This window comes from Euprymna scolopes, chromosome 9 (assembly GCF_053919585.1).
Source record: "Euprymna scolopes isolate OS-2025 chromosome 9, ASM5391958v1, whole genome shotgun sequence".
Classification (NCBI taxonomy): Eukaryota; Metazoa; Mollusca; class Cephalopoda; order Sepiida; family Sepiolidae; genus Euprymna; species Euprymna scolopes.
In genome coordinates this window covers 149,491,277-149,506,876 of record NC_136490.1, presented here as the reverse complement: position 1 = coordinate 149,506,876, position 15,600 = coordinate 149,491,277, and the positions used below count along the sequence as shown (strand labels likewise).

The window sequence follows — 15,600 nt, the reverse complement described above, 5'->3', positions numbered from 1 at the left end:
TTTCCGTCTGCTGCTGGACCCTCCTGTGCTGCCGACTTTGTGCCCGATGCTTGTGTCTCTGTCCCCTTCCTTTGCGGGCAGAATCGGGCTACGTGCCCTGGCTTGGAACACTGCCAACAGTATGGCCTCCTCCCCTCAACGATGACGGCCATCTGCCAGCCCTCACATGTTAGCTGCGCCGGTATTTGGTGAAAATTCTGCCGGTCCACCTTCATATGTATTTTATATGACCCAGTTTGGATATTTCTAGGTCCTTTTGTTGGGCTAACTTCCTCGACCTCTCCAAACTGGGCCAAGGTGGCACCTATCTGATCGGCAGTAATAAAGCAGGGCACCCCGAGTACTGTTACTCCCGCTCTCCTCTTTGATAGATACTCGGGGCGGAGCCTTAAGTTCTTCCACGTGAGGTCCCCTCCTGCTAACTTCTCCGCTTCCTCCTTTGATGGCAGGAGGAGATCCCACGTGGCGTGGTATTTTCGAACCAGGTACTGTGCGGGAATCCGGAGCTCTCCTATTGCATCGCACATCTTCTCTAGCGGCACGCCGACGAGCCCCTTTCCGTTGGCATCCAGGGTGACTAGAGAAACCGTGCGGAGTTTGATATCTTCCAGCGCTCCGGGCACCACCATCAGCTTGTTTCCGCTAATAAATCCTTGATATTTTTCCCGCAACAGTTCCTGGTAGTAGCCTGGGGTCTTCTGGGTCTGCTTTTTCCGACCCCACGCACAGTTCTCCGCTGCTTTGGTCCTACTGGCCTCCACTGCTGCTGCTGCTGCTACCGTTTCTGCTGTTCTATCCTGTCCAGGAGGGATTGGGGAGCAATCGCTCATTGTGAGGGCTGGCCACTCGAACAGGCTAATTGGTGTCTCGTTACCGGACACCGTCCCCCCGGGGGAGCACCCATCGACCACAACTACCTCCTCCGATTTGCTTCTCCTAAGGCTACCTTCATCTACCTTTTTGGGACTAACCCTAGTAGACTGCGACCTTGTCAGAGGGACCCTGGGCTTTTCCTCCTCAAGGACCCACCACTTCTTCGACTTTTTCCCCACCCGCTCTCGGACAAAACGGGCATTTGTGTCACCTTTCGGGGTGGCGACACCACACTCAACGCTACTGGGGGCGGCGACCCCCTCTCCCGTTCCTGCACTGGTGCTGCCTTTCGGGGTGGCAACACCCGACTCGACCCTACTGGGGGTGGCGACCCCCGCTCGCGATCCGACCACCGACTCGACCGAACATTCTGGGGTGGCGACCCCAGGAACCTTTCTCGAACTGGGGGTGCCTTGCGGGACGGCACCCCCCGGACCCTTCACGATCACTACACCCGGGGCGTCCCCCAAGGTGGCAGGAGCAGAGGCCTGCTCCATCTACTTTGACGGCCCAAGGCCCGGCTAAGCACCCGCCGATTCGGAAACCAAGGGGACCTTCGCCTAAAAAGGCACGTCGGTTTCCCTTGGCCCTGCCGGCTGCTTAAGTGCTAGCTGGACCCCGGACTATCTGTAAAAAGAAAGAAAGCAAACAATTAATAGTTGCCCAGGATGGGCAATAACATAAAACAGACAACAAGAAAAACAAAAGGGTCTTTGCGGGTCCAAATCCCCAAGAAGGGGCTGGTCCTTGCAAGAGACAAGAAGAAAAAAGACTCTAAGCTAATAGCTTAAGAGCTCCCAACTCGGCTTTAAGGCAGACCACAGCAAGCACTGAGAACAGATACTACACTTTGATCTTGACCAAAAGGCCGAGAAGCGATGGTATTTAGTCGTATCGGCCCCGGACTTGGCATTATCTACTGCCAAGCCCTCATTTGGGGTCCGATACAACTTAGGCACTAAGGCCAGTAAGGGGGAGGTGGGGAAGAAAAACGGGACTTTGCTAAATTTGCTAACTAGACTTGCGTTGGAAAGCAAGTATTTTATTTAGAAAAACCTATACTAGTTTCTATCATAACACATCCGCCTACATGCTTACCAGGACCTACTTAAAAAGACAGCTCCCCAGCTTATCGGGATGGCGGGCGACACTCATACTGTGAAAGAAAAAACATTTATATACAGAAAACAAAACAAAATTTTATATACAAACTTAGGCATTTTTTTTTTTTTTCATAAAAAAATAAATGGAGGTGAGATGATGGGGAGGGAGGCAAACTAAGATACACCCAAAAAGAAAGAAAAAGAAAATAACTCAATAAAATGACTATGGGGGCGGGTTCGTAAGGGGACCCTCCCTACCTAACGGCTGGTCTGTCGTATGAAACGCCTACTGTCTTCCGGTCCACTTCCCCCGGGGGGAAAGGGTGAAAGCAAGCAGGTCGTTCCCTAGGGGGGAGTGGAGGAACTAGGGACTTGTAAGAAAAGTAACTTTGGGTCGGGGATAACAGGGATGGATGGCGTCTTCCAAGATAATGTACATAAGGGGTAAAAACAGACCGAGGACAAAATAAAACTGGTGGACTTTGGCACTAGGAGAGCTTCCAATGATGCCCAATCTATCAAAAACAAACAACTACGGGGACAGGATCAAACTCACATACACCCTAGTCTAGGCCCTAAATAAAGTATATGCTTTTCACTCTGAGTTGTTATTCTGCCTAACTAGCAAACGTACTCCTACCCATGATTACGGGGTAAACCCCGTATTAACATATGAGGGGCTGGGTTCCGAGTGCACGACAGTCGAAACTTCAGCACCTCCAGAAGAATACTACTAGGGTGGAAACACAAGCTCATACCTAGCTCCTCGTCGGATGCACAAACTAGTGTTGTGCACCCATCTCCTATCAAAATCGATGCGGGGCAATCTTTTCCAATCACGTCTGATTTTTATTTTAAGTTGATGCTTAAAATAAACCACCAGATCCTGATCGGAAACAGATCGTCCCTCATAGACAATGCCCAGACGTGAAACCCACGTCACTAACCTAGCAACAGCCAGAATCGCCAGAAACACCGCCCGTTTCTCCCTGATAAACAGCGGGTCCACATTGTCAACCACGTACGCCAAATCAAGTGGCACCGACCGGTCGGGGTCGATGCGAGCCGTTACCCCTTCAACATACCTCCAGAGACTCCGCACCCCGCTGCAAAGAAAGAACGCGTGTTCACGCGTTTCGTCTTCATCCTCATCATTGCAGCGTGGGTACGGGGGATAGTAATAATCAGCATCCCTAAAATCCCTGGCAAGTCGGTCGAAGAGTGGCAACGCATCCCGGACTAGCCTCCACGTAATCGAGAATTCAGCATTATTAATGTAGCTACTGGCAGGCACCCAACTTCACAGCAGGAGAACTTCCACTAACGCCTCATATAGCCTCCACCTAGGCCGTGCAAGGTCACTGGACCCCGGAAATGCCCTAAGGGCGGCTCGGCATTCGGTCAGGAAGCGCCTTTCCCCCGCTGGTCTTCGGCGACCTTCGGCGGCGGGGTCGGTTAACAGCCGTGGGAGAGCTTGCTCCACGGCTGGTACCCAGGGTGCCTCCTCTAACAGTGTCCGACTCAGGAACGCCAATCTTTCGGCGTGTTGGTGGCTGCGCAGATCAGGCATCCCCAAGCCTCCCTCGCTAAGCTTCTGCGTACAGACCTGTCTACGGACATACGGCTTTCCTCCCTTCCAAAGCAGTTTGAAAAGGAGGCGCTCTAAAGCCTTACAGCGGTCCGCAGGCAGGGGAAGAACAGATAAACGGTAAAGGGACAACGGAAACACGTAAGTGGCGCATGCCTCCGCACGACCCTTCAAGGACAATTTCCTCCGAATCCAAGTCCCGACAGACGATTCGACCTTAGTCTGTACCTCCGACCAATTCTTGTCTAGCTGGAGATCCGGACCAAACCACACACCGAGGATTTTTACCGGGCCATCAGTCCAGCCGAACGCACCTGGAAGCGAGTTTACCCCGGTCCAGGTGCTCAACCGCAGGTCGATGGACTTGCTGCGATTGATCACAGCCCCTGTGACAACTTCATACTCAGCGATCACCTCTATGAACGCTTCGATGTCGTTACGACTGGCTGCGAAAACGGTGACGTCATCAGCGTACGCGGACACCCTGGCAAATCGGCCGCCAGGTAGAGCAATGCCGCGTAGGGCGACAGTGGACAGCCCTGCCGCACCGACCGGGAGACCCCAAAGGACTCCGACAGCCTACCATTGACTTGAACCACCACCGATGGGTCACGATACAGAGCAGAGACCCACTTGCGGAAGTCCGGACCAAAGCCGGCGGTTTCCACAACAGCCCTAAGGAACCCATGGTCCACCCTATCGATCGCCTTGGACTGATCTAAATTGATCAGCGCGGCTTCTGTGTCGTCTTCTAACCCCTCTATTATCGTGCGAACTAAGTGCAGATTGCTTTGAATTGTTCGACCCTTCACAGCGTAGTTCTGATTCGGTTCGACCAACTCGTCGATGACGACCTGCAGTCGATTCGCAAGAATACGGGCCAAAATCTTAAAATCTGTGTTAAGCAGAATTATAGGCCTATAATCGTCTAAGTTCCCCCCTCCATGTTGGTTTCCCTTCTTCAGAAGCGTGACCACTCCTTTGGTTACCTGCCTCGGGATCGAGTCCTGCGCAAACCAGTGGTTAAACACGCCCGTCAAAAGGGGCACAAACATGGGCGACAGCCTCAAGTACAGTTCGTAGGGCAAACCATCGAGCCCCGGAGATTTGTTGTGGCCAACCTGCTTCAACGCAATAATGACCTCACGCTCCGTAACAATCCCCTCGCAACTAGCCGCTCGGGCCGCAGTAAGGCGGGGCGAGCCAGATAAATAGCTGCCAAACTCCTGGCCACGGAGTCTGGGTAGTTTGGTGAAGCGCTCCTCCAAATGTTGCCGAAACCCATTGCAGATCTCCCGTGCCGACACGAGAGAACGTCCTTCCAGGTTTTTCACCTCCCGAATGTACCCGCGTCTTAAAGCGGCCCCACGCTCAACAGCGTCAACGTTCACGGCTTCGTTGAAGAAACTATTTAACCTAGCCCTAATTACCTGACCTTCATATCGCTCGCTAGCCAAGCGATTGAGGTCCCCCTTAACAAGAGCTAGATCTAGGGAATGCCCCCTGCCACTGCCCGGGTCAATCTATCCTCTACGTGCGTTTTGGTCCGAGCCCTAGTTAACGCTAGCCGTTGGCTATATTGGACACAAAAATGCCTAATGGTGACTTAAGATTAACCCACCATCTACTCCCGTAACCGCCCCCACTAATCCCTCTGGATTAGTGTCGTCAGCTGCTCCCAGAAGTTGACCGACTCCAACAAGGAGGCGTTCATCTTCCAGTAGCCAGCCAACCTAGGCCTATTACCTAACTTCAAACGGGCCAACACAAGTTTGTGGTCCGAATGACCGAACCAGTGGAACGTGGGACAAGATAGAAAATCTACGTCGCCCCTTCTAATTAACATCCTGTCCAAGTATGTACTCGGACAGGCGGCCGCACTAGTTTGCCACGTCCACATCTGCCTCCCAGGGTGATCCAGACGGAACCTGTCGACCAGATCGCACGAGGCCATCAAGTCAGACAGGCTGCTATCACACCTATCCGACCCGCTAGTCCCCCCGACCTTATCTTACTTGGAGTCCAGGATGGCATTCCAGTCCCCCATTAATACTACCCGCTCCGGACCCGAAGAGAGAAACACCTCCACCCGCCGAAAAAAGGAAACCCTCTCGCTTTGGATGTTGGGCGCATAAACTGCCATGACCCGGAACGCGCCGCTGCTAACGGCAACATCGACCACGACCAGCCTCCCATGAGCGTCCGCATGAACAAGTGTAACCGTCGCAGATAGGGTGCGACTTACTAGCACAGAAACCCCCCGGCTCTGGATACTGCCATATGCTGAGTAAACATCAAAATCGTTCACCAGCACATCGCAGTCCCCAACCCCAACAAAGTGGGTCTCCTGAATTGCAGCTATATCTACCTCAAGGGCCACGAGGTCCCTCAGCACGCGAGAAGCCTTGCTTCGAGACCTCATGCCCCTCGCATTTAAACTAGCTAGGTTTAAGCTTGTTGCCATGTTCCCCTAACTAGTAATATTCCTCTATCAAGGGTCTGAAATCATCGGGGGAAAGGGTGTCGAAGGTCTGTCCGAGACTGCCCGTGAGCAGGTCGGGCGTAAGCCGGCCGGGTCCGGCCAGACCCCCCACATCCAGAGGGAACGTCAGTTTTAGAGCCTTATAGAAGGAGGGGTAACGTTAATCGGGACCCTTCCCTCACAACGTTGGGCGATCTGCGACAGTGATGGGTGCTCCTCGTCTATTAGTCTGAAGCCCGGGAACGCGGTTTTTCCGGCCTCCGACATTCGCCATAGGGCATTTGCTCGCCCACCCCTGTTCGGTCTTACGAAGGTGATGATATTGGGCGCGTCTGCAAACTTCCTAGGGTCGGTGACCTCCTTTCCGTCAACGATGGTGAAATTCTCCAGTACCTGCAGGTACTTCCTTTGAGTACCGTTGAGGTCACCGGCCGCGCACTCCACCTCACACAGACGGTCCCCCGGCCAGAACGGGAACTTCCTTGTATTCTCCTTTCTGGGGGCCGCTTTCTCCTGGTCTTTCTCGCCTGCTTCGTTCACAATGACCGGAGCCTCTTCTTTTGGCTCCAAGGTGTTGGTTGTGGAAGGGGTGGGCTGAGCTTTCTCTTGGGGGTTGCTGTTGGAGGCTCAATGCAAAGGTCTTCCATTTCTATCTCCGGGTCTTTGGATGCTTTTCGCGGAGTCTTCTTCAGGGATGCCTTCGGCTCTTCTTTTCTCTCCTTCTTCTCCGCCTGCCTCTCCTTGCTCCCACTCTCCTCACCCTCCGACTCGGAGGAGGTCGACTTCAGTTTCCTCTTGGTCGTCGCCGTCGTTGCTCTGGCTGGTGTTGGGGGGCCTTCCACTTCTTTCCTTTTCCCCCTCTTGGCGACGACCTTGCTCCACGTACCGCCCTCTGCACTCTCCGAATAAGTCTTCTTGCTCGTCTCGATCGGTTCCTTGTTGCCCACTTTTTGCTCTTCTGCCGCTCCTGTCTTCAGTGGGTTCTGCTCCTTTCTCTGCGGGCATAAACGAGCTACGTGCCCGGGCTTCACACATTTCCTTCCCTCCACTATCACTGCCATTTGCCAGCCCTCACAATTCAGCTGGGCCGGGATCTTGTGGAAGTTTTCCCTGTTTACCCGCATGAAAATCTTATAGGAACCGGTTTGGATGTTTCTCGGCCCTTTTGTTGGGAGAACTTCTTCCACTTCACCAAACTGGGCGAGGGTAGCTCCCAGCTGGTCCTCCCCGATAAAACTGGGGACTCCAAGGACCGTGACTTCTGCTCTTCTTCTGGACATATACTCCGGCCGGAGTCTCGGATTCTTCCACGTGAGGTCCCCTCCTGCTAGTTTTTCTGCCTCCTCCTTCGACGGTAGGAGGAGATCCCACGTGGCATGGTATCTTCTCACAAGATATTGGGCTGGAATTTTAAGGTCCTCAAGGATCTCGAACATCCTTTCCAGGGGCACACCGGTGAGTCCTTTCCCGTTGGTTTCTAGAGTAACCAGGGAGACCGTCCTCTCTTTGATTTCCTCAAGCACTCCTGGAACAATTTTCATTTGATTACCATCGACAAACTCCTTAAATCTGCTCTCCAGTAGGTTCTGATAATATCCGGGGGTTTTCTTCTCCTTTCTCTTTTGTTCCCACACGCTTTGCAGTGCTTCAGTTTTTGCTGGTGCAGTAGTTTCAGCTGATTCCACCACAGCTTGCCCAGCAGGTATTGGAGAGGTGTCGCTCTGTGTGAGGGCTGGCCACTCGCTTCCGCTGGCTGGTGATATCTTATCTGCCGATCCCCCCGCCCTCGGGGAGCACCCATCCACTACAATAACCTCCGCAGATTTCGTTCTTCTTAAACCTTCCACTACTTATTTGGTCGGGCTGTAGGATTCCGATTGTGACCTCGTTGAGAGGGTCCCTTTCTCATCTTCTAGAACCAACCACTTTTTAACCGCCCTTCTAGTCTTTTTACTGGCCACTGGCCCTGCTGTGGGTACCGACCACGAACGCTTTTTCTCCCCTGCAGCCTCCATATCGATCTCTACCACCTCTAAGGGGTTGCCTTTCGGGGTGGCAACCCCCGGAAAACCACTGCGGGCAGCGACCGTACCACTCGAACTTGAGTTGCAATTTACGGCAGCAACCCACGACCCAACTACATTGGTGTTGCCTTTCAGAGCGGCAACACCCTCAACCGTACCGGGGGCAGCGACCCCCGCTCGCGATCCGGACACCGACGCTACGATCAACGACTCTGGGCTGGCGACCCCGGAAACCCTTCTTGAACTGGGGGTGCCTTGCGGGACAGCACACCCCGGACCCTTCGCGGACACTACACCTGGGGCGTCCCCCAAGGTGGCAGGAGCAGAGGCCTACTCCATCTACTTTGATGGCCCAAAGCCCGGCTAGGCACCCGCCGATTCGGAAACCAAGGGGACCTTCGCCTAAAAAGGCACGTTGGTTTCCCTTGGCCCTGCCGGCTACTTAAGTGCTAGCTGGACCCCGGACTATCTGAAAAAAAGAAGAAAACGCAACAATTTGTAGTTGCCCAGGATGGGCAATAACAAAACAAAGAAAACAATAAACAAAAAGGGTCTTTGCGGGTCCAAATCCCCAAAGAAGGGGCTGGTCCTTGCAGAGAACAAGAGAAAGACTTTTAACCGTGTGGTCAAAAGCTCACAACTCGACAAATTAGCGCAGACCGCAGCAAGCAGTGAGAACAGATACTACACTTTGATCTTGACCAAAAGGCCGAGAATTTATTTAGCCCTTCGGCCCCGACCTTGGCATTATCTACTGCCAAGGCCTTATTTGGGGTCCGAAGGAGTTTAGGCACCAGGGCCAAGTAGGGGTGTGTGGGGGGAAAAAGAAATCGGGTCTTGACTAAAGCTAACGCTAGACTTGTACGGAAAGACAAGTTCTTTATTATAAAGACTACAGTAGAGAACTATCATTCTATAATTCGCCTTACATTCTTACTAGGACCTATTTAAAAACAAAACTAATTCTCCCCAGCTTAACGGGATGGCAGGCGACCTTCATGCATTCTGTAAGGAAAAAAGAATATTTACAAGAAACAAAATAAAAATCTATGTACAAACAAAAAGGTGTGTATGTATATATATATATATATATTTATATATATATATATATATATATAAATATATAATTTTTTTTTATAAATAAATTATGGGGATGAGATGAAGGGGAGGGGGGCAAGCTAAAATACACCCAAAAAGAAAGAAAAAGAAAACAACTAAACGAAATGCATATTGGGGCGGATTAGTAAGGGACCCTCCCATCCTACTCTCTACTCGTTAGTGGAACGCCCACTGTCTTCCGGTCCCCTCCCCGAAGGGAGAGGTGAAAGCAAGCAGGTTGCTCCCTAGTGGGGAATGGAGGATCTACGGGACAGCAAAACTGCTGGTGAAAATAACTTGCGGAGGGGGTTCGTCGGGAATGGACGGCGTCTTCCAAGATAAAATGCGTAAGGGGCAACAAAGGCCGGGGACAAAACAAACAAGTGGGAGCGCGAATCTTTGGAAGCTCTCCTAATGCCGAATAAAAATAAATCAGGGACCGGATCGACACGCATACATTCCTAGTCTAGGCCCTAATAAAGATACTGATCTTCCACTCGAAGTGGTTACCATCACCTAACAAACCCTAGCTTCTACCCATAGACAAGAGTAAACTCTTGTTTAATAAATACAACGGGTGGGTTCCAAGTAAAGAAAACACCAACCCCAGCACCCTAGGACCAATTCTAACCAGGGGGAAGCACGAACTCGAAACTGGCTCCTCGTCGGATGCATAAACTAGTGTTGTGCACCCATCTTCTATCAAAGTCGATGCAGGGCAACCTTTCCCAATCGCATCTGATTCTCGTTTTAAGTTGATGCTTAAAACGAACTACCAGATCCCGATCGGAAACAGACTGCCTCTCATAGACGATGTCTAGACGTGAAACCCACGTCACTAACCTAGCTACGGCTAGTATCGCCAGAAAGACCAACTGTTTCTCCCTAGAAAACGGCGGGTCCACATTATCGACCACATACGCTAAATCAATTGGCACCGACCGCTCGGGGTCGATGCGAGCCGTTACCTCTTCGACATACCTCCAGAGACTCCGCACCCCGCTGCAACGAAAGAACGCGTGTTCTCTCGTCTCGTCCTCCTCATCGTCATTGCAGCGCGGGCACGGGGGATAATAAAATTCTCTATCCCGGCAATCCCTGGCAAGTCGGTCGAAAAGTGGCAACGCGTCCCGGACCAGTCTCCACGTTACGGAAAATTCGGAATTATTAAGATAACTGCTGGCAGACACCCAACTCCACAGCGAGAGAACCTCCCCACCCCCGACAGATGCAGCCGCTCCACCAGAGGATCGTCAGCGGTCCCCACCACTAGATCCTGATACAGCCTCCTCCTAGACCGCGCAAGGTCACTGGACCCCGGCAACGCCCTAAGGGCAGCCCGGAACTCGGTGAAGAAACACGAATCCCCCGCCGGTCTTCTGCGACCTTCAGCGGCAGGGGCGGATACGAGCTGCTGGAAGGCTTGCTCCACCGCTGGTACCCAGTGCGTTTCTTCTAACAGTGTACGACTCAGGAACGCCAGTCTTTCAGCATGTTTGTGACTTATCAAGTCCGGCATTCCCAAGCCTCCCTCGCCAAGTTTCTGCGTACAGACCTGTCTACGGACATACGGCTTTCCTCCTTTCCACAGCAGTTTGAAAAGGAGGCGCTCTAAAGCCTTACAGCGGTCCGCAGGCAGGGGAAGAACAGATAAACGGTAAAGGATCAACGGAAACACATAAGTGGAGCATGCCTCCGCACGACCCTTCAAGGACAATTTCCTCCGAATCCAAGTCCCGACAGACGATTCGACCTTAGTCTGTACCTCCGACCAATTCTTGTCCAGCTGGAGATCCGGCCCGAACCACACACCGAGGATCTTAACCGGGCCATCAGTCCAGCCGAACGCACCTGGAAGCGAGTTTACCCCGGTCCAGGCGCTCAACCGCAGGCCGACGGACTTGCTGCGATTGATCACGGCCCCTGTGACAACTTCGTACTCAGCGATCGCCTCTATCACCGCTTCGATGTCGTTACGACTGGCTGCGAAAACGGTGACGTCATCAGCGTACGCGGACACCCTGGCAACTCGGCCGCCAGGTAGAGCAATGCCGCGTAGGACTGGTCTCGCCGCCTCGTCCCTTAATTTGCGAAAGAAGGGCTCCAACGCCAGGACATAGAGCAGAGGCGACAGCGAACAGCCCTGCCGCACCGACCGGGAGACCCCACAGGACTCCGACAACCTACCATTGACTTGCACCACCACCGCGGGGTCACGATACAGGGCGGAGATCCACTTGCGGAAGTCCGGACCAAAGCCGGCGGTTTCCACAACGGCCCTCAGGAACCCATGGTCCACCCTATCGAACGCCTTGGACTGATCTAAATTGATCAGCGCGGCTTCCGTGTCGTCTTCTAACCCCTCTATTATCGTGCGAACTAAGTGCAGATTGCTTTGAATTGTTCGACCCTTCACAGCGTAGTTCTGATCCGGTTCGACCAAATCGTCGGTTCGTAAAAATACGGGCCAAAATCTTAAAATCTGCGTTAAGCAGAGTTATGGGCCTATAATCTTCTAAGTTCCCCCTCCATGTTGGTTTCCCTTCTTCAGAAGCGTGACCACTCCTTTGGTTACCTGCCTCGGGATCGAGTCCTGCGCAAACCAGTGGTTAAACACGCCCGTCAAAAGGGGCACAAACATGGGCGACAGCCTCAAGTACAGTTCGTAGGGCAAACCATTGAGCCCCGGAGATTTGTTGTGGCCAACCTGCTTCAACGCAGTAATGACCTCACGCTGTAAACACCCCCTCGCAACTAGCCGCTCGGGCCGCAGTAAGGCGGGGCGAGCCAGATAAATAGCTGCCAAACCCGTGGCCCCGGAGTCTGGGTAGTTTGGTAAAGCGCTCCTCCAAATGTTGCCGAAACCCTTTGCAGATCGCCCGTGCCGACACGAGAGAACGTCCTTCCAGGTTTTTCACCTCCCGAATGTACCCATCCGAGCCGCGTCTTAAAGCGGCCCCACGCTCAACAGCGTCAACTTTCACGGCTTCGTTGAAGAAACTATTTAACCTAGCCCTAATTACCTGACCTTCATATCGCTCGCTAGCCAAGCGATTGAGGTCCCCCTTAACAAGAGCTAGATCTAGGGAATCACCCCCCCTGCCACCGCCCGGATCAATCTATCCTCTAGGTGCTTTTTGGTCAGAGCCCTAGTTAACGCGAGGCGTTGGCTATATTAGACACAAAAATGCCTAATGGTCACCTTAAGATTAACCCACCATCTACTCCCGGTAACCGCCCCCACTAACTCCCTCTGAATTAGTGTCGTCAGCTGCTCCCGGAAGTTGACCGAATCCAATAAGGAGGCGTTCATCTTCCAGTAGCCAGCCAACCTAGGCCTATTACCTAACTTCAAACGGGCCAACACAAGTTTGTGGTCCGAATGACCTAGCCAGTGGAACGTGGGACAAGATAGAAAATCTACGTCGCCCGTTCTAATTAACATCCTGTCCAAGTATGTACTCGGACAGGCGGCCGCACTAGTTTGCCACCTCCACATCGCCCTCCCAGGGCGATCCAGATGGAACCTGTCGACCAGATCGCACAAGGCCATCAAGTCAGACAGGCTGCTATCACACCTATCTGACCCACTAGTACCCCCGACCTTATCTTACTTGGGGTCCAGGATGGCATTCCAGTCCCCAATTAATACTACCCGCTCCGGACCCGAAGAGAGAAACACCTCCACCCGCCGAAAAAAGGAAACCCTCTCGCTGTGGATGTTAGGCGCATAAACTGCCATGATCCGGAACGCGCCGCTGCTAACGGCAACATCGACCACGACCAGCCTCCCATGAGCGTCCGCATGAACAAGTGTAACCGTCGCAGATAGGGTGCGACTTACTAGCACAGAAACCCCCCGGCTCTGGATACTGCCATATGCTGAGTAAACATCAAAATCGTTCACCAGCACATCGCAGTCCCCAGCCCCAACAAAGTGGGTGTCCTGTATTGCAGCTATGTCTACCTCAAGGGCCACGAGATCCCTCAGCACGCGAGAAGCCTTGCTTCGAGACCTCATGCCCCTCGCATTTAAACTAGCTAGGTTTAAGCTTGTTGCCATGTTTCCCTAACTAGTAATATTCGTCTATCAAGGGTCTGAAATCCTCGGGGGAAAGGGTATCGAAGGTCTGCCCAAGACTGCCCGTGAGCAGGATAGGGTAAGCCGCCCGTCTTTGGCCAGACCCCCCACGTCCAGAGGGAACGTCAACTTAAGCGCCCTATAGGAGGGGTGAACGTAAATCGGGACCTTTCCCTCACAACGTTGGGCGATCTGCGACAGTGATGGGTGCTCCTCGTCTATTAATCTGAAGCCCGGGAACGCGGTTTTTCAGGCCTCCAACATTCGCCAAAGGGCCTTCGCACGCCCACCCCTATTCGGCCTCACAAACGTGATCAAGTGCGACGCATCCGAAAAGTTCCTCGGGTCGGTGACCTCCTTTCCATCAGCGGTCGTGAAGTTCTCTAGTACCCGCAGGTACTTCCTTTGGGTCCCATTGAGGTCACCGGCCGCGCGCTCTACTTCGCACAGCCAGTTCCCAGGCCAGAACGGAAATTTCCTGTTTTTTTCCTTTCTGGGGGCCGTCTTCTCCGGGTCCTTGTCTTCCGCTGCTTCCACAATGACCGGAGTCTCTTCCTTTGACTCCGAGGTGTTGTTTTGGGGAGGGGTGGGCTGAGCTTCTTCTTGGAGGCTCAGCACAAGGGTCTTCCATCTGCACCTCAACTGGTGCTTCCTGTTCCGTCTCAATCGGCACCTTCTTGGGAGTTTTTCCGGGTGTCGCTTTGGGTGTTTCCTTCCTTTCCTTCTTTTCGGGTTGTCTTTCCTTTGGCTTACTCTCCTCTCCCTCCGACTCAGAGGAGTTCATTTTTAACTTCCTTTTGGTCGTTGTCACCGTTGGTCTGGTTGGTACTGGGGCGCTTTCTACCTCTTTCCTCTTCCCCCTTTTGGCAACGACCTTACTCCAGGTTCCGCCCTCGGCGCTCTCCGCGTTCGTTTTTCCCCCTTGTGCTTTGTAGCCCACTCTTTGCTCTTCTGCCTCTCCTGCCTTCTGGGTGTCCTGCTACTTTCTCAGTGGGCAGAAGCGCGCCACATGCCTGGGCTTCACGCAATGCCAGCAGTACGGCCTCCTCCCTTCTACAATTACGGCCATCTGCCAGCCCTCACAATTTAGCTGGGCCGGGATCTTATGGAAGTTCTCCCTATTCACCCTCATGAAGATTTTGTAGGATCCCGTCTGGATGTTCCTTGGGCCCTTCGTAGGTTGAACTTCCTCCACTTCTCCGTACTGGGCGAGGGTAGCTCCCAGCTGGTCCTCTCCAATGAAACTAGGGACTCCCAGGACTGTGACTCCCGCTCTTCTTCTTGACAAATATTCGGGCCTCAATCTCAGATTCCTCCACGTGAGGTCCCCTCCTGCTTATTTTTCTGCCTCCTCCTTCGACGGCAGGAGGAGATCCCACGTGGCATGATATCTTCTCACTAGGTATTGTGTCGGGATCGTCAGATCCCCCAGGATCTCGAACATTTTTTCCAGGGGCACCCCGGTGAGACCTTTCCCGTTCGTTTCCAGGGTCACCAAAGAGACCGTTCTTTCTTTGATGTCTTCTAGCGCACCTGGAACTATCTTCATTGTGTTGCCCTCAACAAACTCCTTGAAATGGCTCTCTAGCAGGTCCTGAAAATCCTCGGGGGAAAGGACGCCGAAGGTCTGTCCGAGACTGCCCGTGAGCAGGTCGGGCGTAAGCCGCCGGTCTCTGGCCAGATCCCCCACGTCCAGAGGCCCTATAAAGAGAGGGGTGAACATAGATTGGACCCTCCCTTCAGTGTTTCGCGATCTGTGTTAATGACGGGTGCTCCCCATTCACTAGTTTGAAGTCCGGGAACGCGGTTTTTCCGGCATCCAACATTCGCCAAAGGGCCTTCGCACGCCCACCCCTATTCAGCCTCACAAACGTAATCACGTGCGGCGCATCTGAGAAGTTCCTTGGGTCGGTGACCTCCGTCCCATCCACTGTTGTGAAGTTTTCTAGTGCCCGTAGGTTCTTCCTCTGTGTTCCGTTGAGGTCACCGGCCGCGCGCTCCACCTCACACAGACGGTCCCCCGGCCAGAACGGAAACTTTCTGGTTTTTTCCTTTCTGAGGGCCGCCTTCTCCTGGTCTTTTTCTTCCGCTACCTTCTCTTCCATATTGACTGGAACCTCTTCTCTCGGTTCCGAGGTGTTGTTTTGGGGAGGGGTGGGCTGAGCTTCCTCTTGGGGGGTTTCTGTTGGAGGCTCAGTGCAAGGGTCTTCTATTTCTATGGGCGTTTCTGTTTCCGCCTCTTTGGGTGATTTTTGAGGAGTCTTTTTCGGAGATGCTTTCGGCGTCTCTTTTCTTTCTTTCTTCTCCAGCTGCCTCTCCTTGATCTCGCCCTCCTCTCCCTCCGACTCGGA

General features: G+C 53.1%; 2 pseudogenes; both read right to left on the bottom strand.

Moving 5' to 3' along the window:
• Window positions 1–1,577: 1,577 nt before the first annotated feature.
• LOC145285269 (U2 spliceosomal RNA) lies at window positions 1,578–1,753 on the bottom strand (annotated as a pseudogene).
• Window positions 1,754–8,648: 6,895 nt separating this feature from the next.
• On the bottom strand, window positions 8,649–8,791 carry LOC145285422 (U2 spliceosomal RNA; annotated as a pseudogene).
• Window positions 8,792–15,600: the final 6,809 nt, after the last annotated feature.